The sequence below is a fragment of the Gopherus flavomarginatus genome, chromosome 3, assembly GCF_025201925.1.
Source record: "Gopherus flavomarginatus isolate rGopFla2 chromosome 3, rGopFla2.mat.asm, whole genome shotgun sequence".
Lineage (NCBI taxonomy): Eukaryota > Metazoa > Chordata > Testudines > Testudinidae > Gopherus > Gopherus flavomarginatus.
Window position 1 is genome coordinate 250,892,920 of NC_066619.1, and position 27,804 is coordinate 250,920,723.

The 27,804-nt window shown below is 44.4% G+C and overlaps 1 protein-coding gene across 2 annotated transcripts in view; it reads left to right on the forward strand.

Annotated features, from left to right (window-relative positions):
• The window catches only part of PPARGC1A (PPARG coactivator 1 alpha), a 506,418-nt gene that overhangs the window by 56,171 nt on the left and 422,443 nt on the right, over positions 1-27,804 (forward strand). Inside the window, exon 1 of one of the 2 annotated variants that reach the window (XM_050947558.1) lies at positions 23,854-23,877. The exons of the other annotated variant lie outside the window; for it this stretch is intronic. The gene's annotated coding sequence lies outside the window, so the exon portion shown is untranslated. Of the gene's footprint in view, positions 1-23,853; positions 23,878-27,804 lie in introns of those variants that run through there. 2 annotated transcript variants of the gene reach the window in all.

Here is a 27,804-nt window from a genome sequence, read left to right on the forward strand (position 1 = left end):
TTGGTCGTTGGAACAGTGGAGCGTGGCTTAGCTGATCTCTACCTTCCTAGCTCTTTGCTCGTTTATATAGTTATTGTGTACATAGTTAGTTTTTCTATAGTTCTAGTTAACTTTTATATTAGTCGTTTTATAGTAGTTGTGTATATAGATAGAGGGTCGGGGGCTAGCCCCTTCTCATCCCCCGGTACCGGGGCTCATGCCCCGTTCACTGGGCTTCAAACCTTGCGCGGCCTGTCATCGGCCGATGCCCACAGGAGATCTGCACGACTCCTGTTTAAAGTGCCTGGGAGAATCCCACCTTGCGGACAAGTGCCGAATCTGCAAGGTGTTCAAGCCCCGGATGAAGAAAGAGTGGGACATTCACCTCAAGCAACTCTTGATGGAGGCAGCTCTAACTCCTCCATCTTCTGCACCGACTCCGGCACCGGGGACGAGTGCTTCCTCTGCACCGGAACACAGGGTTCCAGTGAAGACTCCTCGGCACCAGCCTTCACCGGCTCAACCGTCTGGCAGGCACCGATCCCTCTCCCCGAGGAGCAAGAGGCACAAGGCTCCTGTGGCACCTGTATCTACGCCGCAGTCAGAGCGTACATCTAAGACGGACCACCCAGCACTGTCAACTGCCGCGGCACCGCTTGCCTCTGCACCATTGATTCCGGTGTCTCAGGAGCCGTCGAGTCCGGTGCCTACCAGCTCCCCAGCGCAAGCTGTGGTCGAGCTCGTCGTGCCCTCGACCGGAGACTTTCTCCACGGCTCGGGAACTAATTGCTCTGACGGAGCCTGAGCTGCCCCAACCCCCGGCACCGCCAGTGCGAGTTGTTCAGTCACTGGGCAAGTCCGCCATGATGAGGCCATCTTCGCCGGACACTGCGGAACGCCACCGGTCCCGATCCAGGTCCCGCGGACACTCTCGGTCCCGCCATCGCTCCCGCTCTCGATGCCGCTCGCAGTCCCGATACCGCTTTCCATCCCGGTACCGGTTGTACTTGCGGCAACGCTCGAGATCCCGGTCTCTGTCACAGTACTCTCGGCACCAGTCCAGATCCCGGCACCGCCGTACCTCTCGCAGCCGATCGGCATGGCGACGTGAGGCACTGGTCGACCTCCTGGCACCGCGCTGGTCGCAGGTCCCGGTCCCACTCCCGGCACCGCTACAACTCTCGGTACCGTTCGCCGGTACTGCAAAGACAGGAGTCCAATGGATGCAGAGACCTGGTCCAAGCGACTTCAGCTCCTCCGTGGCCCTCGCATCATCCATCCGTCTCCTCCCATGCAGATAGTGCCTCCTATGGGGACTTGGATATGCATGCCCATGGCCCGGACCATGGACCTCATCAGTGGTCCTTTCGGTCACCTTGGGCCATCACGCTCCGGTCTCTCAGAGCACCGTGTGCCCGAGGCCACCGTCAGCCGACCTCTCCCTGCTGACACAGAAGAAACCAGTGCACACACACCGGAACCGCATGACCTTCCGGAGACGGAGGTCCTCCTGGACCAGGCGTCAGTGCAGGACCCACTCGTCCCGGGGACATCATCATCGGGACCACCTCCGATTGACCTCAGGTCACACCAGGACCTTCTGCGGCGTCGCCTAGAATATCAAGCTGCTGGTAGAGGAGGTTCCAGAGGTGGAGGATCCGGTGATTAGCATCTTGTCCGCAGAGAAACCCACCAGAGTGGCTCTCCCATTCATCTGTTTGATCCAGGCTAGAGCAGACACTATCTGGCAATCCCCGGCTTCCATCCCGCCCACAGCCAAGGGGGTCGAACGGAAGTATATGGTGCCTTCCAAGGGGTATGAGTACCTCTACGTGCACCCCGCTCCCTGTTCCTTGATGGTACAGTCCGTCAACGAACGGGAGCACCACGGCCAGCAAGCCCCCGCGCCTAAATCTAGGGAGGCCTGGCGCATGGATTTGTTGGGACGAAAAATCTGTTCTGCGGAAGGTCTCCAACTCCGCATAGCGAACCAACAAGCCCTCCCCGGCAGATACAGTTACAATACCTGGGAGGCTGTCGGGAAGTTTGCTGAGTTGGTCCCGCAGGATTCTCACCAGGAATTTGCAGCACTCCTGGAGGAGGAGAAGAGGGTCGCGAGGACCGCCTTACAAGCCTCGTTAGATGCCACTGATTCGGCAGCCAGAACGGTCGCTTCTGGCATAGCCATGCGCCTTATATCATGGTTGCAAGTGTCCGGCCTGCCACCTTGCAACATACAGTACAAGACTTGCCGTTTGATGGTCAAGGCTTGTTTTCGCAAAAGACGGACCCCAGACTGCAGAGTCTAAAGGACAACAAAGTAATTATGCGTTCGTTGGGAATGCATACACCTCAGACTCAAAGACGGTCCTTCCGTTCCCAACCGCAGTGCCCTTACCCCCCGCCTCGGCCAAGGCAAGACTTTGCCAGAAGACGAGGTCCTACTAATCGCAGACATCAGTCTGGACCTCAAGGGGGCAACAATTCTGGTCCCACCAAACCAACGCCGGGACCCAAACCAAACTTTTGAGGGTGCGCCAGAGAGCAGTGTACCAATTGCCTCCCTGGATCCCTTTCAGTTCTACAACCGCCCTTCCCCGTTCCTTCCGGCGTGGTCCCGATTGATGTCAGGGTCCTACGAATGGTGGAGCTTGGATACCATCTTCAGTTTGTTTCACCCCCTCCCTCCCACCTCCCCTTCTCGTCCCTCTTCAGGGACCCCTCTGACAAGCAACTCCTCATCCAGGAGGTCCACAGGCTCCTCTCAATCGGAGCTATAGAGGAGGTACCGGAGGAGTTAAGGGGCAAGGGGTTTTATTCCCGATATTTCCTCATTCCCAAGGTGAAAGGGGGCCTCCGGCCTATCCTAGACCTGCGAGGACTGAACAAATTAATCAAAAAGTTCAAGTTCCGCATGGTATCCCTGGGAACCATTATTCCTTCCCTGGATCCCGGAGATTGGTACGCCGCTCTCGATATTCAGGATGCATATTTCCACATAGCAATTTATCCCCCTCACAGGAGGTATCTGCGCTTTGTGGTAAACCATCGACACTACCAGTTTACTGTCCTCCCCTTTGGCCTCTCCTCGGCCCCTCGTGTGTTCACGAAGTGTATGGCGGTTGTTGCTGCTTCCCTACGCCGTCGTCGGATACACGTCTTCCCTTGCCTCGACGACTGGCTTATCTGAGGGGCCTCCAAGGCACAAGTCATCAGCCATGTGGCCATTATCAAGGACCTCTTTCTGCGTCTAGGCCTGATCATCAACTTAGACAAGTCCACTCTGGTGCCTATCCAGAGGATAGAGTTTATCGGGGCAATGCTGGACTCCAACCTTGCTACAGCCAGTTTACCCCCCCACTGGTTTCAGGTCATAGTCTCTTTAGCGTTTTCCAACAACCTCTGCCCGCACTTGCCTTGGCCTCCTCGGTCACAAGGCTGCATGCACATTCGTGTCAAAGCACGCCAGGCTACGAATGCATCCTCTCCAAATCTGGCTCGCCTCCGTCTATCGGCCGCACAGAGATGCCATAGACATCATTCTGACAATTCCGCTGAGTGTTCCCGGCTCCCTTGACTGGTGGCGAATGTCCTCCCGGGTGTGTGCAGGACAACTGTTCCATCCTCCCCAGGCCTCCATGTCCCTAACAACGGACGCGTCCTCCTTGGGCTGGGGTGCTCACCTAGGGCGCCTGCGCACCCAAGGCCTTTGGTCGTCCCAGGAGTTGACGCTACACATCAATGTGCATACAGCCTTGTGACCGAGGAGGCCAAGGCAAGTGCGGGCAGAGGTTGTTGGAAAACACTAAAGAGACTATGACCTGAAACCAGTGGGGGGGTAAACTGGCTGTAGCAAGGTTGGAGTCCAGCATTGCCCCGATAAACTCTATCCTCTGGATAGGCACCAGAGTGGACTTGTCTAAGTTGATGATCAGGCCTAGACGCAGAAAGAGGTCCTTGATAATGGCCACATGGCTGATGACTTGTGCCTTGGAGGCCCCTCAGATAAGCCAGTCGTCGAGGCAAGGGAAGACATGTATCCGACGACGGCGTAGGGAAGCAGCCGATAGATGGAGGAGAGCGGTCCGGCTGGCATGCCAAGCGTTTCAGCGCCATCTGCAGGGCCGTTGTGTTGCAGTCTTCACGGACAACACAACAGCCATGTATTATATAAACAAACAGGGAGTGACGCGGTCCTCCTCCTTGTGTCAGGAAGCAATCCAACTGTGGGACTTCTGCATAGCCCACTCCATAGACCTAGTAGCCTCCTTCCTCCCAGGAGTCCGGAACACGCTCGCAGATCATCTGAGCAGGTCCTTCCTGGCGCACGAGTGGTCCATCCGTCTGGACATTCTCCATTCAGTTTTCCGGAGGTGTCGCTTTCCCCAAATAGACCTCTTTGCTTCCAGGGAGAACAGGAAATGCCAGATGTTCTGCTCCCTGCAAGGTCGCTCCTCGGGCTCCCTGTCAGACGCGTTCCTCATTCCGTGGACGGGTCACTTCTGTTATGCCTTCCCACCGTTTCCTCTCATCCACCGAGTTCTGCTCAAGATGCGCAGGGACAAAGCCCGCCTTATCTTGATCGCTCCGGCTTGGCCGAGGCAGCATTGGTACACAATGCTGCTCGACCTGTCTCTGTCAGACCCGATTCCCCTGCCACTCTGCCTGGACCTGATCACGCAGGACTTCGGCAGGCTACACCACCCGGATCTGCAGTCCCTTCATCTGACTGCATGGCTGCTGGCTGGTTAAGCCAATCGGAGCTGCGTTGTTCCGCCGCAGTGCAACAAGTGCTGCTGGGAAGCAGAAAGCCCTCTGTGCGATCAACATACCTTGCAAAATGGAAGCGCTTCTGTCACTGGTGCACTCAGCAGGACCTTTCTCCGCAGTCTGTATCAGTCCCCACCATCTTGGACTATTTATGGTCTCTCAAAGAGCAAGGTCTAGCGATCTCTTCGCTAAGAGTGCACCTTGCAGCTATTTCCACCTTCCATCCTGGGGAGGCTGGCAGTTCCGTTTTTTCCCATCCTATAGTTTCCAGATTCCTCAAGGGCTTGGAGCGACTCTATCCCCAGGTCAGATGCCCAGCCCCTACCTGGGACCTGAACCTCATCTTAACCAGGCCCATGGGGCCCCCCTTTGAGCCTTTAGCCACATGCTCGCTGCTGTTCCTGTCCTGGAAGACAGCATTCCTAGTTGCTGTCACCTCGGCTAGATGAGTCTCGGAACTTAGAGCTTTGACTGTGGATCCTCCGTATACAGTGTTCTATAAGGACAAGGTACAGCTGCGACCACACCCGGCGTTCCTTCCTAAGGTCGTCTCCTCCTTTCACGTTAATCAGGACATCTTCCTGCCAGCCTTTTTTCCAAAACCGCACTCATCGCAACGGGAACAGCAGTTGCATACTCTGGATGTCCGCAGGGCTCTCGCGTTTTACATCGAGAGGACCAAACCCTTCCGGCGTTCACCTCAGCTATTTGTAGCGGTGGCAGAACATATGAAGGGCATGGCAATCTCTTCCCAACGGATTGCTTCTTGGGTGACATCCTGTATTCGGACATGCTACAACTTGGCTCATGTTCCGACTGGCCATCTTACTGCCCACTCTACTCGGGCTCAAGCCTCATCTGCCGAATTCTTGGCCCATGTTCCCATACAGGAAATCTGCCGCGCGGCCACCTGGTCTTCCGTCCACACCTTTGCATCGCACTACGCATTGGTCCAACAGTCTAGAGGCGATGCCGCCTTCGGCTCAGCGGTCTTACATTCCTCAACGTCTCGCTCCGACCCCACCGCCTAGGTAAGGCTTGGGAATCACCTAACTGGAATGGATATGAGCAAGCACTCGAAGAAGAAAAGACGGTTACTCACCTTTGTAACTATTGTTCTTCGAGATGTGTTGCTCATATCCATTCCACACCCACCCTCCTTCCCCACTGTCGAAGTAGCCGGCAAGAAGGAACTGAGGCGCGGGTGGGCCAGCAGGGGTATATATCGGGCGCCATGGCAGCGCCACTCCAGGGGGCGCCCTGCTGGCCCACCGAGTGTTGCTAGGGTAAAAATCTCCGACGAACGTGCACGCAGTGCGCGCACACCTAACTGGAATGGATATGAGCAACACATCTCAAAGAACAACAGTTACAAAGGTGAGTAACCGTCTTTTACCCATCCTGGCTAATAGCCATTGATGGACTTATCCTCCATGAATGTATCTAGTTCTCTTTTGAACCCTGTTATAGATTTGGCCTTGACAACATCCTCTGGCAAAGAGTTCCACAGGTTCACTGTGCATTGTGTGAAGAAATACTTCCTTTTGTTTATTTTAAACCTGCTGCCTATTAATTCCATTTGGTGACCCCTAGTTCTTGTGTGATGAGAATGAGTAAATAACACTTAGAAGATTAGGGTTGGAAGATACCTCAGGAGGTCATCTAGTCCAATCCCCTGCTCAAAGCAGGAGCAATCCCCAACTAAATCATCCCAGCCAGGGCTTTGTCAAGCTAGGCCTTAAACTCTAAGGATGGAGATTCCACCACCTCCCTAGGTATCCCATTCCAGTCCTTCACCACCCTCCTAGTGAAATAGTTTCACTGATATCCAAGCTAGACCTCCCCCACTGCAAGTATGGCCATCCAAATTACTTTCTCTATCTGCCTCATTGAGTTTGTGTGTGTATAACTGATAAATTATTAATAAATCATATATAATACTAGTTCCTATAGTGTGAGTGTTACAAGAACCTGTTAATCCTCAAGTTATAATTATGTATACCCAATTTTGGGACAGGCTACAGATAGGAAATCCCCCATTATTATTATTATTATAGCCTCTCTTATCTCCCTGAGCATTTCACAGTCGCTATCACCATCTTGGTCAGGTGGTTGGTAATATATCCCTACTGGTATATTCTTATTATTAAATCATGCAATTACTGTCCATAGAGATTCTATGGTACAGTTTGGTTCATTTAAGATTTTTACTTCATTTGATTCTATGCTTTCTTTCACATATAGTGCCACTCCCCTATCAGCATGACCTGTTCTGTCCTTCTGATATATTTTGTACCCTGGTATTACTGTTTCCCATTGATTATCTTCATTCCACCAAGTTTCTGTGATGCCTATTATATCAATATTCTCATTTAATACAAGGCACTCTAGTTCACCCATTTTATTATTTAGACTGCTAGCATTGGTATATAAACACTTTAAAAACTTGTCTCTTTTTAGCTGTCTGCCATTATGCAATGTGATTGAATGGGACCCTTTTTTCATTTGACTGTTTCTCATCAGATCCTACAATATTTTATCATCTTCCATCCTCTCCTCCTTACTAGGACATAGAGAATCTCCATGAATAGATTCTCCCCAAAGGGATGTCTCCGTCCAAACCACATGCTCCTCTGCACCTGTCGGTTTTCCCCCAGCCCTTAGTTTAAAAACTGCTCTACAACCTTTTTAATTTTAAGCGCTAGCAATCTGGTTCCATTTTGGTTTAGGTGGATCCCATCCTTCATGTTTAGGCTCCCCTTTTCCCAAAAGTTTCCCCAGTTCCTAATAAATCTAAGCCCCTCCTCCCTTCACCATTGTCTCATTCACGCATTGAGACACGGCAGTTCTACCTATCTAACTGGCCCTGCATTTCAGAGAATGCTACCATGGTGGTCCATCTCTTACCTAGAAGCCTAAATTTGGCCTCCAGGACTTTTCTCCTATCTTGCCCTATGTCACTGGTACCTTCATGTACCATGACCACCGGCTCTTCCCCAGCACTACACATAAGTCTATCTAGATGCCTCAAGAGATTCGCAATCTTTGCACCAGGCAGGCAAGGCACCATGCGGTTCCTCGGTCATCAGAAACCCAGCTATCTATGTTTCTAATGATCGAATTGCCCATTACTAATACCTGTGTCTTCCTAATAACTTGAGTTCCCTCCCCCAGAGAGGTATCTTCAGTGTGTGAGGATACCACAACATCCTCTGGAAGGAGGGTCCCAACTATGGGATCGTTTCCCTCTGCTCCAGTTGGATGTTCTCCTTCCCTGAGACTTTCATCCTCTTTAACAGCACAGAGGCTGTCAGACCGACGGTGGGACTGTTCTACTATGTCCCGGAAAGTCTCATCTATGTTCCTCTTTGTCTCTTAGCTCCTCCAGTTCAGCCACTCTGGTCTCCAAAGCCTGTACACGGTCTCTGAGGGCCAGGAGCTCCTTGCACCGAATGCGCAAATATGCCACCTGCCCATTGGGCAGGTAATCATACATGCTGCATTGGGTGCAATAAACTGGGTAGCTCCCACTCTGTTGGTGGACTTCCAGCTGCATTCTCTTTTTACTCCTGAAGTTAGCTCCTTTGTTCTTTTGTTTTTATCAGGGGGCATTTTGGGCTTTAAGTTTAAAGAATGTTAAGTGTATCTAGCCCCCAACTCTTCCCCTCCCCCTCATAACTTGGTTGCAAAACTCCCCTGTTAGCCACTCCTGGTCGCTAGCTCCTCTGGTCGCTTAGGAATGGGCTTTTTAAAGCCCTGGTCTTCCTGAGTAGCCCCGCCCCCTAGTTAAGGCTTGATGGGTGCTAAAGGGCTTAGAGATCAAAGCCTCATCAAGAAGCTCTCACCCTTGCCTAGCAGGCCACTAGGTTCAGCACACACATGGTCCCCCAAACAAACAGACCACACAGCATATTTCAGTCAAGCAGCAAGCACATCACAAACACACACACTGCAGACAACAAACTTACTCCAATGGTCATGTAATTGCTCCTCCTTCACCTGGAGAACTCCCTCGCAGTGTACCCAACTTGTTAAGAGTTAGCAACATCTAAAGTGCCTCACTGGCTTCTTTGAGTTTTGAGTAAGAGATTGGTCTTGGCTGAGAGAAATGTACTGTTTGCAGCTTCTTCTAAAGGTTGTTCTATTATGTTATAAACCATATTGAAACAAGTTACCAAGTTTCATGAAATTAAACAGGAAAAGAATTGATTATCCTCCAGAGAGTCATGCCATGAGAACTCTCCAGAAGAAGAAGAAATTGTTTTTCCATAGTAGTAAAAGAACATAATGATCAGCTTTCTAAATGAGTTGAATTTTAAACCTGGGATCTTAATATAGAAAGCTACTGAACTTCTATACTGGGGTGAAGCTCTAAGAAAAGAAGCACACGTTGTTTGGGTCTGTAGAGTTCCAGCAGCTCAGTAGTTAGCAGTCAAAAGCCCTTGTTTCTGGACGCACTACTGAGATGGATGAGACACTTGCATAATCCAGTGGGATACAGGAATCCTTGGTTATGATCACCAATGATCCAGACTGTGACTCTGGGAAGGTCATTTACAGGGCCGTCCTTAGGATTTATGGTGCCCTAGGCGGGATTATTAAACTGGTGCCCCTGTGTCTGTCTTGCTCTTAGCAACACAAACATAAGCTTACAGTATTGGAAAACTTGCCACATGCATGTTATTAAAGCCAGTTTAACTTAATTAAGCACATTGTAATGCTGATGGACTAGCACTAAAGAAGTAGCACTATAGAAAAAATTCTGATTTGACAGAATGATGCAAATAACATAATTTTCTTAATTTGTCAACATTTTTTTGGAAATTTATATGAAAAGATATTGAAACAAGGATTTGTTTTTAATTAAAAGCAATCTTTCTGGCTTTTTTGGCTGCAAAATCAGTAATAATGTCATCTTATGACAAAGACAAAGTGATGTCTTGTTTGATTGCAAGAATAGCAAGACCAGTCAAGTGTTCCTGACTCCTTGTAGAGCGGAGATAGTTTTTAAATGAGCTTTAGTTTTGGGAAACTCTGTTCTCCTGATGCTACTGTTACAGGAATTGTCAGTAGAATACGAGTGGCAATGTACACATTAGGATATATATCAACAAGTTTTGCTGGTATGAATAAACTGTACAGTGTCCATCACCGATTTTGCATGTGGCAACATTGAGGACAGTGTACTCAATTCTTCATACAGTTCAAGTCCATTTAAATCAAAATGATCGCCGTGCTTCAGGAGAGTCTCTAGGTCAGGGATCTCCAACGCGGTGCCTGCGGGTGCCATGGCGCCCGCAGAGGCCTCTCAGTACGAGCATCGAAATTCAGTACGAGCATATGAAATTCGGCGGCATTTCGGCAGTGACGCCTCTGGATGACGCCACTTGGCGGCGGCAAGCGGCGTCATCCAGAGGCGTTGCCGCTGAAATGCTGCCGAATTTTGGCAGCATTTCGGCGGATGCTCATCTACCGCCATGGTCCTTCATCTGCTGACCGCCAGATGAAAAAGCTCTGTGTTCCTGCACTTTGTCATTAGTTGCTCTTGTTTTCCTATTTCGTTCAATTTAGCCTTGGCTGACAGCGGGTTGAGTGGCTCAGTCAGGGTATCAGCTGCCAGCCTGCTCAGCCTGCTGCCAGCCTGGGGTTCCTTGGGGGTCCCCAGGCCAGCAGTGGGTGCTGATTGGGGCTGGCGGCCGGGCCCCGGGTGGCAATGAGGCAGCAGCCAGTACCCCAGAGCAGTGGCGGGCTGAGCCGCTCAGCCCACGGCTGCATGCCATCAAAAATCAGCTCACCTGCCACCTTTGGCACATGTGCCGTAGGTTGCCAACCCCTGCTCTGTACACTAGTAAGGAGATGAGCATATTACAGTTACTGGAGGGCTCTATTTAGCAGTAACAGGGCTATAGGAAAGTCAGTCAACCTTTTTTGTTTCTCTGATGAAAACTGGCCCACTCCCTTCCCCATACCAAACTTGTCACAAATAATTGTTAGCAACTTAATTTTCTGTTTTTGGCTAAGATATTGATTTAAAAAAATATATTGAAATTGAATTCAGGATTGTTAGCAAGCATTTTTGGCGAACAAATTTGTGAAATGACAATCTAAATGGCAACACAGTACTGCTTTCATGCTTGGCTCACCCCCGGCCTGCTGGTCCAACAGCTGCAGTAGTGGAGGAGATAGGTGCAAAACTGCAGGACCTCAAAATCCACCTCTTGGAGTGCAGAGTGGCAACAGCATCAGCAAACCCTCAGGTCCGATCACACGCCAATGGGCACCGCCGCCAGCCCAGTGGACCATGGTGAAGTTAGCACAGCATCTAATCTCAAGGATGGAGCACCCATGGAGCCACAGCAGCTCATCCTACCCTGTGCAGCTCCCCCTGGATGAGATGGATCACTGCGAGCCCGGGGAAGAGATGCGCTCCCCAGCTAGAGTGACCAGATCCAGATGTTCTGATTTTATAGGGCCAGTCCCGATATTTGGGGCTTTGCCTTATATAGGCACCAATTACTCCCACCTAGAGTGACCAGACAGCAAGTGTGAAAATCAGGACGGGAGGTGATGGGGAATAGGAGCCTATGTAAGAAAAAGGCCCAAAAATTGGGACTGTCCCTATAAAAGTGGGACATCTGCTCACCCTACCCGAACCCCCTATCCTGATTTTTCACATATGCTAGCTGGCTCTCCCCAGCCCAGCCATGTGTGACCATTCCAGTCCTGGCTGCCTGCGAGGAAGTGAGTTACTTTCACTTTCATTCCTCAGCGGGCAGGCAGCCAGCCTCCCCTCTCTGCCAGCACCTCACCCAACCCAGCCCTGACAGAGGGGAGGCGGGAGAGAGCAGTGCTCCTGGGTGTGGGGGAAGGAGAAAAGGGTGAGTGGTCTGTGGGGCAAGGAAGAGAAGAATGGATGTTATGGGGGACAATAAAGGATACTGCCAGAGCTGCCAAGCCTGCCTCACCTCACGCTGGGGGAAAGAGTCACACTCACAGGTGAGTTCGTTCCCCCACCCCTTCCAAGAGACCCCAGCAGCCAATCCCCTCCCTCAGACTGTGCTGCATTCAGCTCTCTCTAGGACCCAGCAGCCCTGCTCTTACATGCTCCACTGCTTCCTGTCTGTCCAGGCTCCCGGCAGAGTGGTGCCCCCAGGCAGAGTGGTGCCCTAGGTGGCTGCCTGTTCTGCCTATGGCTAAGGATGGCCCTGGTCATTTAACTTATATGTGCTGTAGTTTCCCTGATTATAAAGTAGGTATAATGGCACCTACTATTGTGAATTTACTTGTATGGAAAGAATTACTGAATGCCAGATGTTACTGTATTTTTAAGATGCATCAACAAAATCAAAGCCCCAGAAGACACATAAGGGCAACACCTTAAAGGCAGTTCTGGCCCAGATGTGGATTGCACTTTCATTTGTATCTTGCCCCCCCGCCCAGGTTACATTTGAATAGCTAACACTGATAATTCTTACAATGAGGTTGTCACTGATATCGACATAAGCTACTACAATGATTACGGATAAGGAGCATTTATGTCGGGGGAGAGAGTCTTTCTCATAAAATTGTGGGCTTGTGGATACAGATTCCTTTCTTTCTAAATTTGAGGATGAACTCTACACAGCCTAACTGCATTTTTTCTTTTAAGAGAAATATTTGTCTAGATTTTAAAAACCACTCTGCCCCCATTTGGGCACCTGAATTGAATGGCCAGATTTTCAACAGTCCTCTGCACCCAGCAGCACCCTTTGTTCCCACTTAGGTGCCTAAATTGGAGTTGAGCTCTTTTGAAAATGTAGCCCATTATGTTTTGTGGTGGTTGCGATTAAGGCCCTGAGTATTCCAGGAGCATTATGTTACAGTTCTCCTGGATGGGATGCCTTACAGGACCATTTATGAAACCATGCTGCTAGGTTAATATAAAAAATTCTAGAGTTGTACAACCACATCCAGGAAATAAAAATAGTGAAGCTAAATTGTTGGTTGTTGTTTCCTTCTGTGTCAAGAATTCAGTTGCAAAGCAGGTGAAACTCAAGCAGATGCACCCACTAAACGAAGAAGGTATTGAATTAATGGTACGCAGGCTGCAGACTTTCTTGAGAACAGATCAGTGACTATTGCAAGATACACCACAACATTTAGTCTGATGTACATGAACAGTGACCATAACAGTGAGAGCTAATATGCTGAACAGCATAAATATGAGGCAGCTGTCTTTCTAGTCTTCTTCACAACCTGAGAGGTAAAAAAGCCCTACGAGTCATAGAGATGGATGGAGTTCTGTACTTAGATGTACTTAAATAGAACATGGAACATGAGTTTAGAGGGGAAATGAAGAAAGTCCCTGGAGGTGCTGAGCACTCAGTTCCTGTGCACCATCATGTCAGGTAAGTAGGGTGACCAAATGCTCTGGAAAACAGGCAGTGTTCTGGCTTCTAGAACATTCCCCCAGGGTTTTCCTCCTTTTTTGTGAACCTAGTCAAGTCATTTAGCCCTGCTGACCTGTCACAGAGCCACTAAACATCCGGACAAATAAACTGTACCTCAGCATAGCTGGCTGGGATAGCTATAATGTCAAAGCATATCTGCTTATCTGTGCAGCCTGTTCACATGGTATATTCCTCACCTCCATAGCAATACTGCCAGAAACTTCAGTGGCCATGTTGAACCTGCTTGTGGGATTCAGCGGTGAAAAGTCCGTGACCATGTTCAAAGCCAGACTTTCTGCTGCCACACTTAAAAAGGACAATAGGCCATACGAACCACTAGGTGCAAGTGGAGAAGGAGCAATGCTCCTTGGCACCTAAAGTAGAGGCTCTGTGGTTGGGAAGGGTGTGTCTCCAAATTTCCCAAGACACCTTCCTTGCTGCCCACACCTTTCCATATGTACACTGCCCTAATGCTGTCTAGGGTGACCAGATAGCAAGTGTGAAAAATCGGGACAGTGGGTGGAGGGTAATAGGCAGCTATCTAAGAAAAAGCCCCAAATATTGGGACTGTCCCTATAAAATCAGGGCATCTGGTCACCCTACTACTGTCCTGGGTTTCAAAGTGAAAAAAGGAACTGGATTTTTAAAAGGGATTCTGATGAGTTAACACCCCCCAGCCCTAGAAACTATCAATCCACCCTTGCTGAGAGGACTTGATTATTTTTAAGGGCACTGAAGAACTAACAATGATGGAGATAAGGCCCCTTTTCAGTTTAGTTCACATACAAGCAGAATAGACCAAAGCAAATCTAATTTATGCTGATGAAAATCTATTGCTTCGCTCTAAAAACTCATCTGGGCCCATCTTTACCTTGGAAGTTATTCCATGAAGTTAGGATCTGTCTATACTTACAATGCTACAGCAGCACAGCTGCGCTGCTAGTTCTTATATGACCCCCATCATCATGATATCTGGGCACTTCCTAAATATTAATGAATTTGTCATTATGACAGCTCTGTTCTATTGATGGGGAGCTGTTGCCCGGAGAGGTGAAATGTCATGCAGTCTGTCTGTGGCAGAGCTGGCAATTGAACTCCATTCTCTTGAGTCCCAGAGCAGCATCTAAACCACCACACAGCCTTCCATTTATTTGTATGATCTATTATGTGTACTGCAGGAGTAAAAAAGCAAAACAAAAAAAGGTTCCATTATGATCAGAGTCCTATCATACTAAGCACTCTCCAGGCATGTCAAGGTCAATATAACGCAATTGGAAGTCTATGAAAGGCTTCGATTGACACTGCTAGAGATGGATCAGGCCCATCCTGAGATAAAGTGCCTGTTCTGCAGAGTTTACAATTTAGGATTGTCAGCACATTAATAATAGGAAAGCAGTAGAAGGATGCTGTGTTTTCTGCATATGTGGATGCCCATGAAAGTACCCAGTAAGTAGATACAATATGAATGGCTACTGTCTAACATGAGGGCACATCTAGGTGCAAGTGCTACAAAAATACCTGTGTTCTGGGCACATGTATTTTCTGAGTTATTTGAGCATATTGGCCTTGCTATTTCTATCTTCAGTATAGCACTATTACTCAAGGCATGTATTTTTCAGATCATTATAAAGATACCTGGTGGGATAACATTGGAGAGGGAGAAATCCATGTATGCAAGACAGCCTTGTAACAGTATGACCATTTATAGTGAGAGTGCATTACTTCCTAGCTATGCATCTGCTGTGAGCATCAGACCATACTTAAACTGTAATGTATGGTTTAAAGGTCGCTACCGGTCATTATCAGATTGGTAATGACTGAGAAACTATACTGCTATTATGAACTGGTTTTGTGCTATTTTCAGTTTCCCATTTTATTCAATAGCTGCTGGCTTCCTTAGAGTATCTCTGAGTGGTTGACGCTGCATAAATTTTGCTGGTTTGGTGGTTTCTTGTTTGTTTTTTTTAAATTATTTATTTTTTAAAATGCATGTATCCATTGTTCTTATTTATATACAACCAAAAAGTGGAATGTGAAACCTGCCTGGGCATTTTTGAGCAAGCAATACTATTTTCTCCCCTCTGTCTCTTTTGAAATTATTATTTAAGTGTTCATGGTAGGAGAGGAGGCAGAATTGTTCAGCATTCTTTTCCCTACACTGATCATTAATGAATATAAAATTGATAATCGATGTGCAGTCTATAACAAAAAAACTGGGGTTTTATTCGAGGGAGACGGTCAGTGTCAAGGCATTCAAATGAAGATTTTTGGCAACATATTTGACATTAGAAGCAAGAGTGTTATAATTATGATAGGCTTTTTTGTTATTTTCTCATAATTAGGACAGCTGGAATATTCTGATTTAGTTAGTTTAGTTTTTTTAATGGTAGAAAAGGTATTTATCTTTGGCATACAGTTAGAAAACCGTAAGCAGCATTATGTATGAAATTCTGTTGTGTATTCATTGTTACTTTATTCAAATTTTATTTTCTGTAAAGATACGAAAGGATTGTCAGAAAATAATATAGATAGGAGAAAAGATGAGAAATAATACAACATGATGATTTGCTTCCAGATGTGAATTCTTTTTCCCCTAAAGGGCTAGAATTGAAATGAAAGATATTTGGCCGAATGGCAGGATAAAAATGTCTTAATATTAAAAACAGATTGTGACAGGAACTATACCTCAGAAACCTTGATTGTTGGACAATCATCAATAATTTCTTTTGCTGCCCTGAATTAATATTTTTACTTCTTTCATATCTGTATGGGAGGTGTGTAGTGATTTCATTTGTCTTTTTTCACTGCGTTGCTGCTGGATGGAAGACTGTATTTACATTTATAACAGGCACTTTTACAAACGAGTACTAAATAATATAGACTTGCATTAATTATTTCCCCTGTCAAAAGTGAAATAGTAAACTATGATCTATCTCTGTCTGTTTATGTATCTATCAGATGACTGATAACTATAGCTAGATTGCTTTGGTCCCATTAAAAAAATAAAATAAAAAACAACCCCAAACACACATGCGCTTTTGTAAATCACTAAGTAAATGACTGGAAAAGATTTTAAGATGGATTGACATTTCTAAAAAGCTTGTTCCCAGTGAAAAGGAAGAGCATTTTCATGAGGTTTGTCAGTGTGGTCCAGCTATTGTATAATATGATAGCTATAGCACATATAATTATGATACAGCTCTCATAATCTCTGTTATCATAATACATTTTTCTTCCACAAGAGAAATTAGATGTGTAGCGCTATGTGGTGCACGATTTTGCCATCCTAAAGAGATGTTGAGTATTTGAGTGATGGTTGAATGATCTCTTTTATACTTAAGTACATAGTCCCAAGAAGGTTTAAATCAATGTGTTAATTGGTAAGTGATACTGTAATTATATGTATAATCATGGAAATTTCGAATACAGATTATTTGCTTGCTCTCAGGAAATTAATCTACAGAGGTCATATATTAGATTGCTTGTTTATTAAGTGGAACCCCTGTAGTTACAAAGTACTGATTGGCTATAAGCTGAATGAAGTATTCTTATAGCTGTATCCAGCAGGTGTCAACAGTTCAAATCTTTGAGTGCTTATTGATCGAGATTCAAACAGTTCATTAATCTAAGCACACATTATATAGATTTTTCAATGTAATTTTGAAAGGGTTGAAAAACTGTATTGAATGATGAGAGATGATACTCGAATTATGTTTTTATGGTATATCTCCCTTGGGTTTGACACACATTCAAATGGGGATAGGTGCAAAAATTTGATACTGGAGAGAGAGAGAGAGAATTTTTTTTCCCATACATATCTTTCTGGTATGAAAACTACACTGGTGGGTGAAGTACTGTCTAGTTATCTGTAAATCCAAACATCTGTGTCTTCAGCATTGGTTTTCTCAAACCTTCCTTTTTGCTCATTTGAGAGAAAATAGTGATGATACCGCAAGCTTAGATAGTCCTGAGGAATCCAAATACACCTTATTTTAGTTTTCCATGGGCTTGACCCTGCATGTTCTGTGGCCCAATCCAGCAAAGCAGTTGAGTGCTTAAGTGAAAGGTCTTGAATGATCCAGTGAGAGTCAGTGGGACAACTTGTGTCCTTAAGGTAAGCATGTGCTGAAGTGCTCTGCTGCACTGGAACCAGAATGCTCAACACCATGTAGGATTTTGCTCACTGTTAGTGAAAGTAGTGCAAGATATTGGGCCAAATTTTCCATTCAGTCATGGTGGTGGTGCAACTGTGGTAACTGAGAACAGAAATCAGTCCATTGTTTGACTCATCTGTCAGACATGATTATAGTCAGAAATTATGAAATTAGTAGGAGAAATGCTGGTTTTCTTCAATACTGGATGTGTGTATTCTTATAGAAACCTGATAGTTGCCATATTTATAGCTTTGTTGGTCTTAAAGTATCCAACTATATTTCTCCACTAATTCCTAAATTTCTTTGTTGGAGGCAGACGGTAATTTAAAAAAATACCTTCTATTATTAATACTGGGACCGTAAATAGAAGAAAATACCTTCTATTATTAATACTGGACAGTAAATGTAAAAAGGGGTGGAGGATAGCTCAGTGGTTTGAGCATTGGCTTGCTAAACCTAGGGTTGTGAGCTCAATCCTTGAGGGGGCCATTTAGGGATTGGTGAAAAAATCTGTCAGGGACAGTATTTGGTCCTGCTGTGAAAGCAGGGGACTGGACTCAATGACCTTTCAAGGTCCCCTCCAGCTCTATGAAATAGGTATATCTCCATATAATTCAATTTTAAGGACAAACCCAGTACACAGAAACAGATGAAGGTGTATAGTAGCTATTATATTTTTCCTTACTATGATGATCATGCTGAAGATGTACTTCAGTCTCACTGACCAATTTTGGTTAGATTGTCATAATAATATACCTGCAAGTATCATATATAAGAGGTAAGAATGCTTATGCAAACATTTGCAATTGATAAAAGCTTGTATTCTTTTTCTTTTCCAATCCCCTGTAGTTTCCAGAAGAAATTTGCACAATGTTATAAAAGTTATCATTATACCTTTTTGATACATTTGCTAAAATTTAATATGAAATGCTAAGCTATAAAGATGATAGTGGTTGTGCAGTAGATCATTGTAGATCTACTCTAGTAGATTAAAAAAATCATATAAAATCTGACCCAGATATCTTGCCTCATATGTTTCTTTTATTTTGGCTGTGGCTATTATTATTTCTGACTACTGTTAACTACATAAATAACCTGGAAAATTAAAAGACAGTAATGTGATGAAGTCCAATTGCTTGTATATATTTTCAAGAATAAAATACAAAATTGGAATAAATATTAAAAAAGGGGAAGGGGCCTAATACATTCTCAAAATGAGTTGACATGCCTGTCAAGACAATACTGATAGAATTTCATACAGCTGCAGTAGGACACAAAATTAATTACTAAAGAATCTAACATTGTTAGTCCTTTTTATGCAGTTATATGATGGATTCAGTGCTCCGGAAAAAATAATCAAAGGAGAATTTAAAACTGTTCTCAGAATGCCGGTTTTTCATCTAAAAATGTTAATGTATGTTAAACTTTTAATTAAAAAACAGCGTGTCATATCTTAACCTATTTTTAATGTGGAATAATTATCTATGGCGTATAGATCCTATTCAAAGGTATATTATTTAATCAAAAGAATTCTGATTTAAACATAAGTGAACTGTGTGTTTCATAATTTCAAACCAAATAGTTGTCTTCCACTTATTATTTGTGGGATTCACACATGCACACAATGGTACAAACTGCAGTCTTCTATGGAACGCGAGAGTGTAATTCAATCACAAAGATCTGGTGACATTTCCAACATCAAGTACAGACTGAGCACTTCATGTACATATGAAATACAAAGATTCCATTACAAGCCTTCTGCTTTAAAAAATATTTTATCCTGATCATCACTAATTTTTTTAAGCACGCAAGCAGTTTCTCTTTATTTTACCCTTCCATGGTATTAGTGTACATACCTGTGTGGAGTTAATATATTTTTTTCCTTAATAGAGAGCCATTCAAAATATGATGAACAATAGTTACTTAGAGTAATAGTGATATGGCTGAAAAAGATGGGCAGTTTGTGCCCAAATTTATTTTGGCTGCCTCTGTGAAACTGTAGAAGTTAAAGAAGCTGATATACAGAGCAGCCAAAGGAAATAAAAGCTTTAGGTTACCCTGCCTGGCCACTAGATGTCACTGTTGCTTCATAGTAAAATGGCTGCACCTGCATTTTTTGGCTGTGATGTAAGGTGACCTTGGAAGGCAGAAGTTTGTAAAGATCAGTTTTGCCTACATGGCACATCATTAGACAGTACACTTGTGAACATAGATGGCAGTTAAATGGTAAAATATTATCCTGTGTAGCTTAGGCATCCATGTTGACTGGGAATCAGATCCTCCTATTTCCAGCCATGTCAATGGGAAAGGAACATGGTCTATTATTGCTGGCTCAGTGATATTCTATCTCAAGGAAAAGAAAACAGATTTCCAGTCTTCATCTTTAGTGTCAGGAAGAGGCCACCTTTATTGGTGGTCACCAGCTGGAGGAAATTGATAAGAACTTTATGGCACTGAGGTCATTACAGCTGAAAAATGTCATAATCTTCTTTTTCATTCACTCTCTCTGAAACCTTAAAAACATTTCCCCCCAGCCCAGAACCCCTAGACTTTATCAGAGGGGATAAAAGGAAAGACTGCGGAGGGGAAAATACTCATGTCCGTAATAATTGCCAGTCTGCTTTTATGTCCATATATAAAGAGTAATTTATTTGAAGAGGTAATAGTGAGGAGAAATGTGACCGTGAATACAGATGATATCCAGTGATGGGGTTCTAAATCAGTGGAAAGGTCTCAGGAAAAAGCTACAAGAAGGTAACCTGCCTTCCAGTGAGAGAAGCCCAGTCTATTTAGTTTATCCACAAGGTAACATGATTATGGTCTATTCTCACCTACATGAGGAGAAGATTTATGTCAGCGGAAAGTTCTTTGCTCTAGGATACAAAGGCACAACAAGATCCAGTAGCTGGGACCTGAAGCCAGACAAAATCAAACTAGAAATAAGATGCACATTTTAAAGTGTGGGTAATCGTCCATTGGAACAACCTGCATTGGGATGTGGTGAATTCTCCATCATTTGAAGTTTTAAAATCAAGCCTGGATGTCTTTCTAAAAGATATGCTGTTGCTCAGCCAGAAGTTGTGGTGAGACTAGATGATCATAATAGTCTTACCTTAAGATTTATGAATCTATGTTGTGATCCTCCCCACTCCAGGGTGTCTCAGGTAGGCTTCAGGAGGTTGCAGCTACCCTGCCTTTCCCAGGTTATCAAATGGGAAGGCCTAGTCTATATGATGGCAAGATGGGAAAGACTGATAACCTCTGAGCTAATGAACATAAAATCTCAGTGCACATTTTTATTTTTAGAGTGCAGTTCTACTCTGAAAAGTGACTCCCTAAAAATGTAGTTCCTGGTTTATTGTTCCAATAATTGACATATAAAACTTGCACAGTTTACAAGAATTTTTTTCCTAACTGTGAGTCTGGTGAATTAAATCTGGGTTCTTTCCTTCTAACATTCTTCCTCATTTATAAAGGTTCTGCAGGGGAGACCTATGCAATCCCATTGGCTTCAGTAGGTTTGTGGAGCTGTAACTGACTTTAAGCAATTCAGTTGACAATGCGCAAGAGGGGACTGAATCCAGCTCACTCTACGTTCTTCTAGCTGGACCTGAAGAAGTTGTGTGGCTTGAAAGCTTGTCTCTCACCAACACAAGTTGGTCAAACATTATCATCTCACGCCTTGTCTCTGTAATATTCTGGGACCGGCACAGCTACAAGTAAACGTCATTTGTAAGTAGTCACCTTTCAGAGTACAAATGAACCTTAAAATAGTAAGGACCAATGTGACAAACTGTAGTTAAGCAATGGCAAAGGTAATGCAACTCAGCTGGTCGCTGCTGGACAGATAATGGATTGCTACAAGAAACTTCTTGTGAACTAGAAAGGGGCTGTCTTGCCTAATAGATATTTTTAGTAGTAAAAGTACTGTACTTAATTAAACCAGGCCAGATCACCCTCAGTACACTTAGTGGAACATTCGATCTAAGATCATTGTATTGGCTTGGGTGCCAAGATTGCATGGTGGGGTTTGGCTCTGAGTGAATGAGAATGCAGAATGGATCCAGTCTTGCACAGGAAAAAACTCCCACCAATGTTTATCATGGTGCCGCTTGATCTCAGTGATAGTTTTGCCTTAGAAGCATCAGGCCTAATCCATGAAATGCTTTTCATCCAGATGGATTTTACAGACTGTATAGCAGGAGATCATACACTGATCACTGAAATGCAGCTAATTCTTGGATGGAATACTGCTGTTCTGTGATGTGCTGGCAACATGACTCAACAGTTTGTAGAGAAGAGGAGCAAATGAAACATTCTAGATAAACACTGAAATCACATGGGTTGGACTATGGACAGGACTCCAGGGCTAATTCCCTATCTCTTGTGAAAAGTGCTATAGGACTGATGACTATTAGAAGGTAAGCACTTGTTAACACCATGCAAGTGCATTGATTCAGTACTAGCTCAAAGGGAATAGTGCCAGTTCCATTCCTGCCATACCTCTGTTTCTTTGGATTTTCACATCAAGGTCCAGTCCTGCTTATGGGATCTTGTAAAGTCATGTTGTTAGGTTGTGTGGTCCTGATCCAAAGTCTGTTGAAATTAGTGGTAGTTTTTCTATTGACTTCAGTGGCCCCTGGATGAAGCCCTCTCACCATAGCATCAATTGCTGTTCATTTCCAAGGATAATCAGGAGTCACGCAAATAATGGAACCCTATCTGAATAGATAACTGTTGTATAATGCCTCTTATTGTGTGGATTTAAAGCTCATTCCAGTTACTCAGTCCAAGTGCTAAATAATGACATCCTAATAAGGAGTTGTGTTATCCCTGTTTTATAGATGGGAAAACTGAGGCACAGAGTGATTTGCTCAGTCACCCAGTGAGTTAATGGCAGAACAGGATTCAAAGTCTCCTTTAACCATTAGACTCACTGCCTCTGGGACTCTATGGTTAGTAAGTGGAGAGGAGTATTTTAGTACCTGTCCATCCCAGTGAGACAGTTTGTGAGTGGCTGGGTGTCAGCAGAGGGACGGGTGCATCTGTGAACTTCTAGCTTGGGTGATTGCAGGTGATTTAAGGTACTGTGTGAACGACAAAAAGTTGTTGGACTGTTGAGAGGTATAATTATGCAATTGACTGTCATTGGCTGTAATGAACTTCATTCCAATGTTCTTGTGAGAATAGGCACTGCGGCAGTATACATCAGGGGTTAGAAAGAGCACCAGGAAGGAGGGCAGCAGTGGCCCAGAAGCTTAGCACTGAGGGCGCAATGTTCCCTTCCACAAGCCTGTGTCCTAGGAAGGAAGGAGTTATACCTCTGCAGTCTGCTTGCCCTTCCCCTGTCCCCTCCCACATGCTATGCAAGCCTCTCCTTGAGGAACTGCAGGTTTCAAGCTATATTTAGTCAAAGAAGTTGGTGAGTAGGAGCACAGGCTTGGCTCCTCTGTATTCTGCCTTACCCTCCAAGCTTGTGGGGAAACAGACTGAGAGTCCGTATGGCCTCTCTGCCTATAGGAAGCCTCTTTGGTGTGTGTTAAGGGTGTATGCAACTGTAGGAGCTTGTGGAAGTAGGGGTCCTGCAGGTGCTTTGTTGTCCCAGTGAAGACAAGAAGTAGTGGGGCTGGGCACTAAAAAAGAGCCCAGGGGCATCTGTGTAGATGCCTTTTGTGAATCCTTTAGGATTTGGATTTTGGGAGTGGAACCCCTGGCTTCTATCGTGGCAGGTGAGACCTGCTCCCTATCTGCTGATCACATTTCTAGGAAACGCTGGGCACTGACACTTGACGCATTTCCTCTCTCAGACAAGGGTTATTCCCATACACAGACCAGAGGTAGGGAAGGGAGGGGAACATAAATTTCCAGGGACTGAAATGTCACTGCTGTTACATGTTGTATTAATGGTTGGGAGTCACCAAGCTATGAGGTAACAACTTTACCCAATCACCAGCATTTTATTTTACACGTATTTAACAGCAGCACTGCCTCTGATTGTTAAGCTAGTATTAAGCATGCGGGAAACTGCTTTACTGTCTCTGGAAAGGGACCACACGTCATCAGTGTCATAAATTATGTCCTTTTTAGCAAGATATTGGCTGCTAGCTGAAAGGTTAGAAATAACTTATTTTATTTTCAAATGCAATTTCCAATTTATCCATGGCGAGAAATGAGCAAAAATGGATGCAGCTGTCTTAAATTAACCCTGTAAAACCAGCAAGCTTGGAGTTCCCAGAGAAGTGCTAATTCATTCAGCATTATCTCTTCACATCAGGAAATCCCAACTCTTCCTGGCATCTGAGAGTTAGGAGGTGAAAGTGTGTGTGTGTCATCAGAGAGCACAGGTTGCCATAGAGACAAACCCCCAGAAGTAAACAATGGCATAGTTCCCAAGGCATCAATTCAACAAAAGAGCCACTTGTTTTGGTGCTGCAGGAAGCTGCTTGGTAATGCAAAATGTTCTGGGGCCTTTATTAAAGGAAGTGCTTTATTTTTAAAAGCTTCTAGCGCCTCCGACAATTACTATCTTTACCACTCGAGTTCAGGTATGAACTTTAATCAGGTGCTAACTTTATCATAGTTGTTGGAATTTCAGCCTTTGAATTAAGCACATCTCCTGTTTAAGTGATTGCCTGCCTTGCACAACTGTTGGAGGTGTAAATATTTAAAGAGCTTTCATGAAACACACAGATTTGGTGTTTACTCCATTTATTTTGTGTTTGTTTTTCTGTGCCTTTTATACTTTCTGCGAATCAGTTTCACAGAGGAACTTGTAACAGAGGAGAGTAAATCCTGAATTAAGAGTTCTGATGGCTTAATATTCAGTGTTGAGGTACTTCAGGTTATTTTAAGATGATATAGAAAATGATTTTTAAAAACAGCGAGCCCCTAGGTTGTTTAATTTTCATATCCATCACTCAAGCAGAGACAGTTTACAACGCGTATGACACAGAAGAAGGATTACTGTGTATGTGAAACATGAGGACACACATTAGCTGGGAAATACCATGGTCAAATGTACTAGGGAATCATCATTTTGTATAGGGAAGGTATTATTTCTTAACAGTATAACTTTGTTTGCTATGACAATGACACTGGGCGCTACATTTAGTATGCAAGTTAAGTCAGGAATATAATCTACTTGGTATAAATGCATGTTTCCTTCCCACACAGCTGCATCATTAAAAACCTGATGACATTTATTTGTAGAACTGCAGTGGTTGCTTCTTAAAATACTTTTCTGCACCATGTGCCATTTTAATGTACAAAGAAAGCTCGTATAACGTTTCCTATCCCAGTGTCTTGTGACCTGGGAACCCAGCCTAGTGTATTAAAAACAGCAAGCAAATACTATTGAGGCTTGCAATGAGTTCTGAGTGTGTGCAGTTCATTTAAAGTCTGCTTGGATAAATCATAGTTGAAAGATTATTGCTTAAGGTCATTTACTGTTGCAGGTTTTTAAAGGGAGAAAATACAGAATCTCTGAAGTCAGTCCTGAGCCAAATTTTCCATGTGTCTTAGCTGTACATTCCTTGTGTTTAGGAAATCAGTGCCTGTGATGTAATGGGAGTTTCTACATCACACTTGTATGTCATTCACACGAGGAGAGCATAGTGGGAGCCGGGTGAGATTGATGTCCTCTCTAAGAATAGCACTGATTATAGAACAGATTTTCCCAGATAGAGCCATTTTTAATTCACTGCCTACTGCAGCTGCCAGCCTGCGGAGATAATTCCTTCTAGCAGAATAGCTCTAGATTATTATAGGGAAATCAAATTTGCATAAAAGCATTTTATCTCTCCCCCTTTTTTTTTTCTTGTCAGAGTTACCAAACATTTGCTGTCAGTTACTTTTTTATAGGGAGAACTTTGTTTCAACTCCTTCTTAGGTAACTGTTTGTTTTATAAAGATCTGTCCTATTCTTTGTGGTTTTATGCATTTTGGAATAAATACTAAATGAGAATAAATAATCACTGTTAAGAATATGTGCAAGGTAAAGAAAAAATAAATACACTCTGCGGGCCTACTCCTGCAAACCTTTCATTTCAGGGGAATCAATGGCACTGCTTGGATGAGTAAGGACTACTGATGTAACTAAAGTTTTAAGGATTGGGTCTTGTTGCCTAAAAGCAAGAAAGTACACCTAACACAGTGAGGTCTTTGTCCTCACAAGGGCTCCTTTGCACTCCTGTAATATGAATAGTAGTAATATGTGAGTATTGAGTATTGATCCATTGATATCAAAGTCCTTTGCAAAGGTGGGTAAGCGTTATTATGCCTATTTTACTGGTGAGGAAACTGAGCCACAGAGCATTTAGGTGACTTAAGGTCATACAGTGAGCAAATAGAAGAGTTGGGAAAAGAAACCAGGTCTCCTGAATCACATTTAGTTGCCTCATTTGCTGGGCTACTGTGCCATCCTAATGCTATTCAAGTGTGAGGGGATTTCATGCCATTGTGTGTCTTAAGATGTTTATTTAAACAGATTATAAGGGCTCGTTTACACTGCCACACAATTTATACTATGGAGGTGTGAACTGTAGTGCACACTAGTGTGCTGTGCTGTAATTCCCCCGTGTGGATGCTGGTGGTGTGAACTATAAGGTAACACAAATGAGGTATCTTTGAGGACTATGTTAACATGCACTAGATACTTTTTATTTCATGTTGCATGCTGCAGTTCACACCTCTGTAGCCTGACCTACAGGCTGTGTAGGCATAGCCTAAGATTTAGTGACATTTGATGACTTTTTTTGGGCTGACATTTTTGTTACAGTTTTATACATTAGCATAAGTGTCACATGATACATTATAGACAAATAAAGCATGTCAGGTCCCTGCCTGGAGCAGTTTTTAATCTACATTAGATTATACATGAGGACCATAGAAACTCAAAGGGAAGCTTGTAGCAAAGTCTTACAAGAAAGGAAAGAGAGTTCTCAAGAACCCCAATTCCTCCCAAAATCTATGGCATTTTATTGGAGTGAATGGTGTAATTATTTTCTATTCTCCTTAGCCGTACTCTTAAATGCTTATGCCAGAAGTATATTTGCCATTCACACACATTATGAATTTATCTCATCCTTGATTAAGTTCTGTAGAAGTTTCACAAATTCTGGAGTGCTCTGAGAATTCCTGTAAACTAGATCGCAAGAGCAAAATACTTTAAAAAAACAAAACAAAAGAACTAAAAACCAATTGTATTTACCTTTTTGACCTTTGCCATCAAGGAAATTGGTGCCTGTCTGTATTTGAAAAATCACAAGTTGCTGCAGGGGAGATTAGGCTAGATTCTGGGTTAAAGCTGAGAGCTGCTTGACACAGTAGAGAGGAGAGACTTTGAGGGAATTGTTTACAACACCTTATTCTCTTCTTGCTTGGCCCTAGCATAGGCTGAAGGCTGTTGAACCTATACTAGCCGGCATTGGTCCCAGTGGGATCATCTACCAACTAACAGCAGCTGTAGTGTAGTAGCACTCCCCCTCACCCGCTCCCGCCCCTGGCATGGCCTCTGCGTTGGAGCCAGGATGGTTTTGGTATGGTGGTCAGCAGTGAAGTGGTTAATAATATTGGCAGTTAAGTGATCATGATTTGTTCTACAGAAAAGATTAACTGGGGGCATTTACACCTTTTTGGTTTTATTGATTTAAGTCCATCTGGCTGCAGACACAGCAGCCCTGCCCACACTCCTGTTGAAAGAACATTAGCAACTACATTAGTAGAGTACAACTACAATTCTATCGTGGTTTCCCTGCATGGTGTGGAAAGTTTTTTATATTTTTCCAAGAACTATGCTAGCCTACTTGAGATCTGCTGTAGGTGCTCTCCACTGCTAACCTAGAGTAGTTACAGGCAAAATGACTCTGGGGGATTGTGCTATAGTTTTTTCCCCTGCTCTGAGTGTTATAACATGATTTGGTCTCATCTATGTAGACGAAAGCAATTTACCTTTGCTATTAAATTGTATTGCAGCCTGACTTCAACTGGTGAAACAAAACCCTATTGTGGTATGGTCATAGAACCAGTGTGTTTTCTACAGATAAAATCTGGTTGTCTGAAGGCCTCTTGAGAATGTCCAAAACCTTTGAAAAATCAGCAGTTTAGATAACCAGAAATTTTCAGCCCTACAAAGCTCCATTGAACTGTCACTCTTGCAAATCTGGGGGACATCCCTCAGTCCAGTTAAGCAGGGTTCTTCTTCAAGTGCTTGCTCATATCCATTCCAATTAGATGTGCGTGCGCCGCGTGCATGTTCGTTGGAAGATTTTTACCCTAGCAACACTCGGTGGGTCGGCTGGGCGCCCCCTGGAGTGGCGCTGCTGTGGCGCCGGATAGATACCCCTGCCGACCCAACCGCCTCTTAGTTCCTTCTTACCGCCCATGTCAGTCATTGGAACAGTGGAGTGCGGTTTTACTGACCTCCACCTCCCTAGCTACTCGTAGTTCTCTAGTTATTTTTTTGTGTATATAGT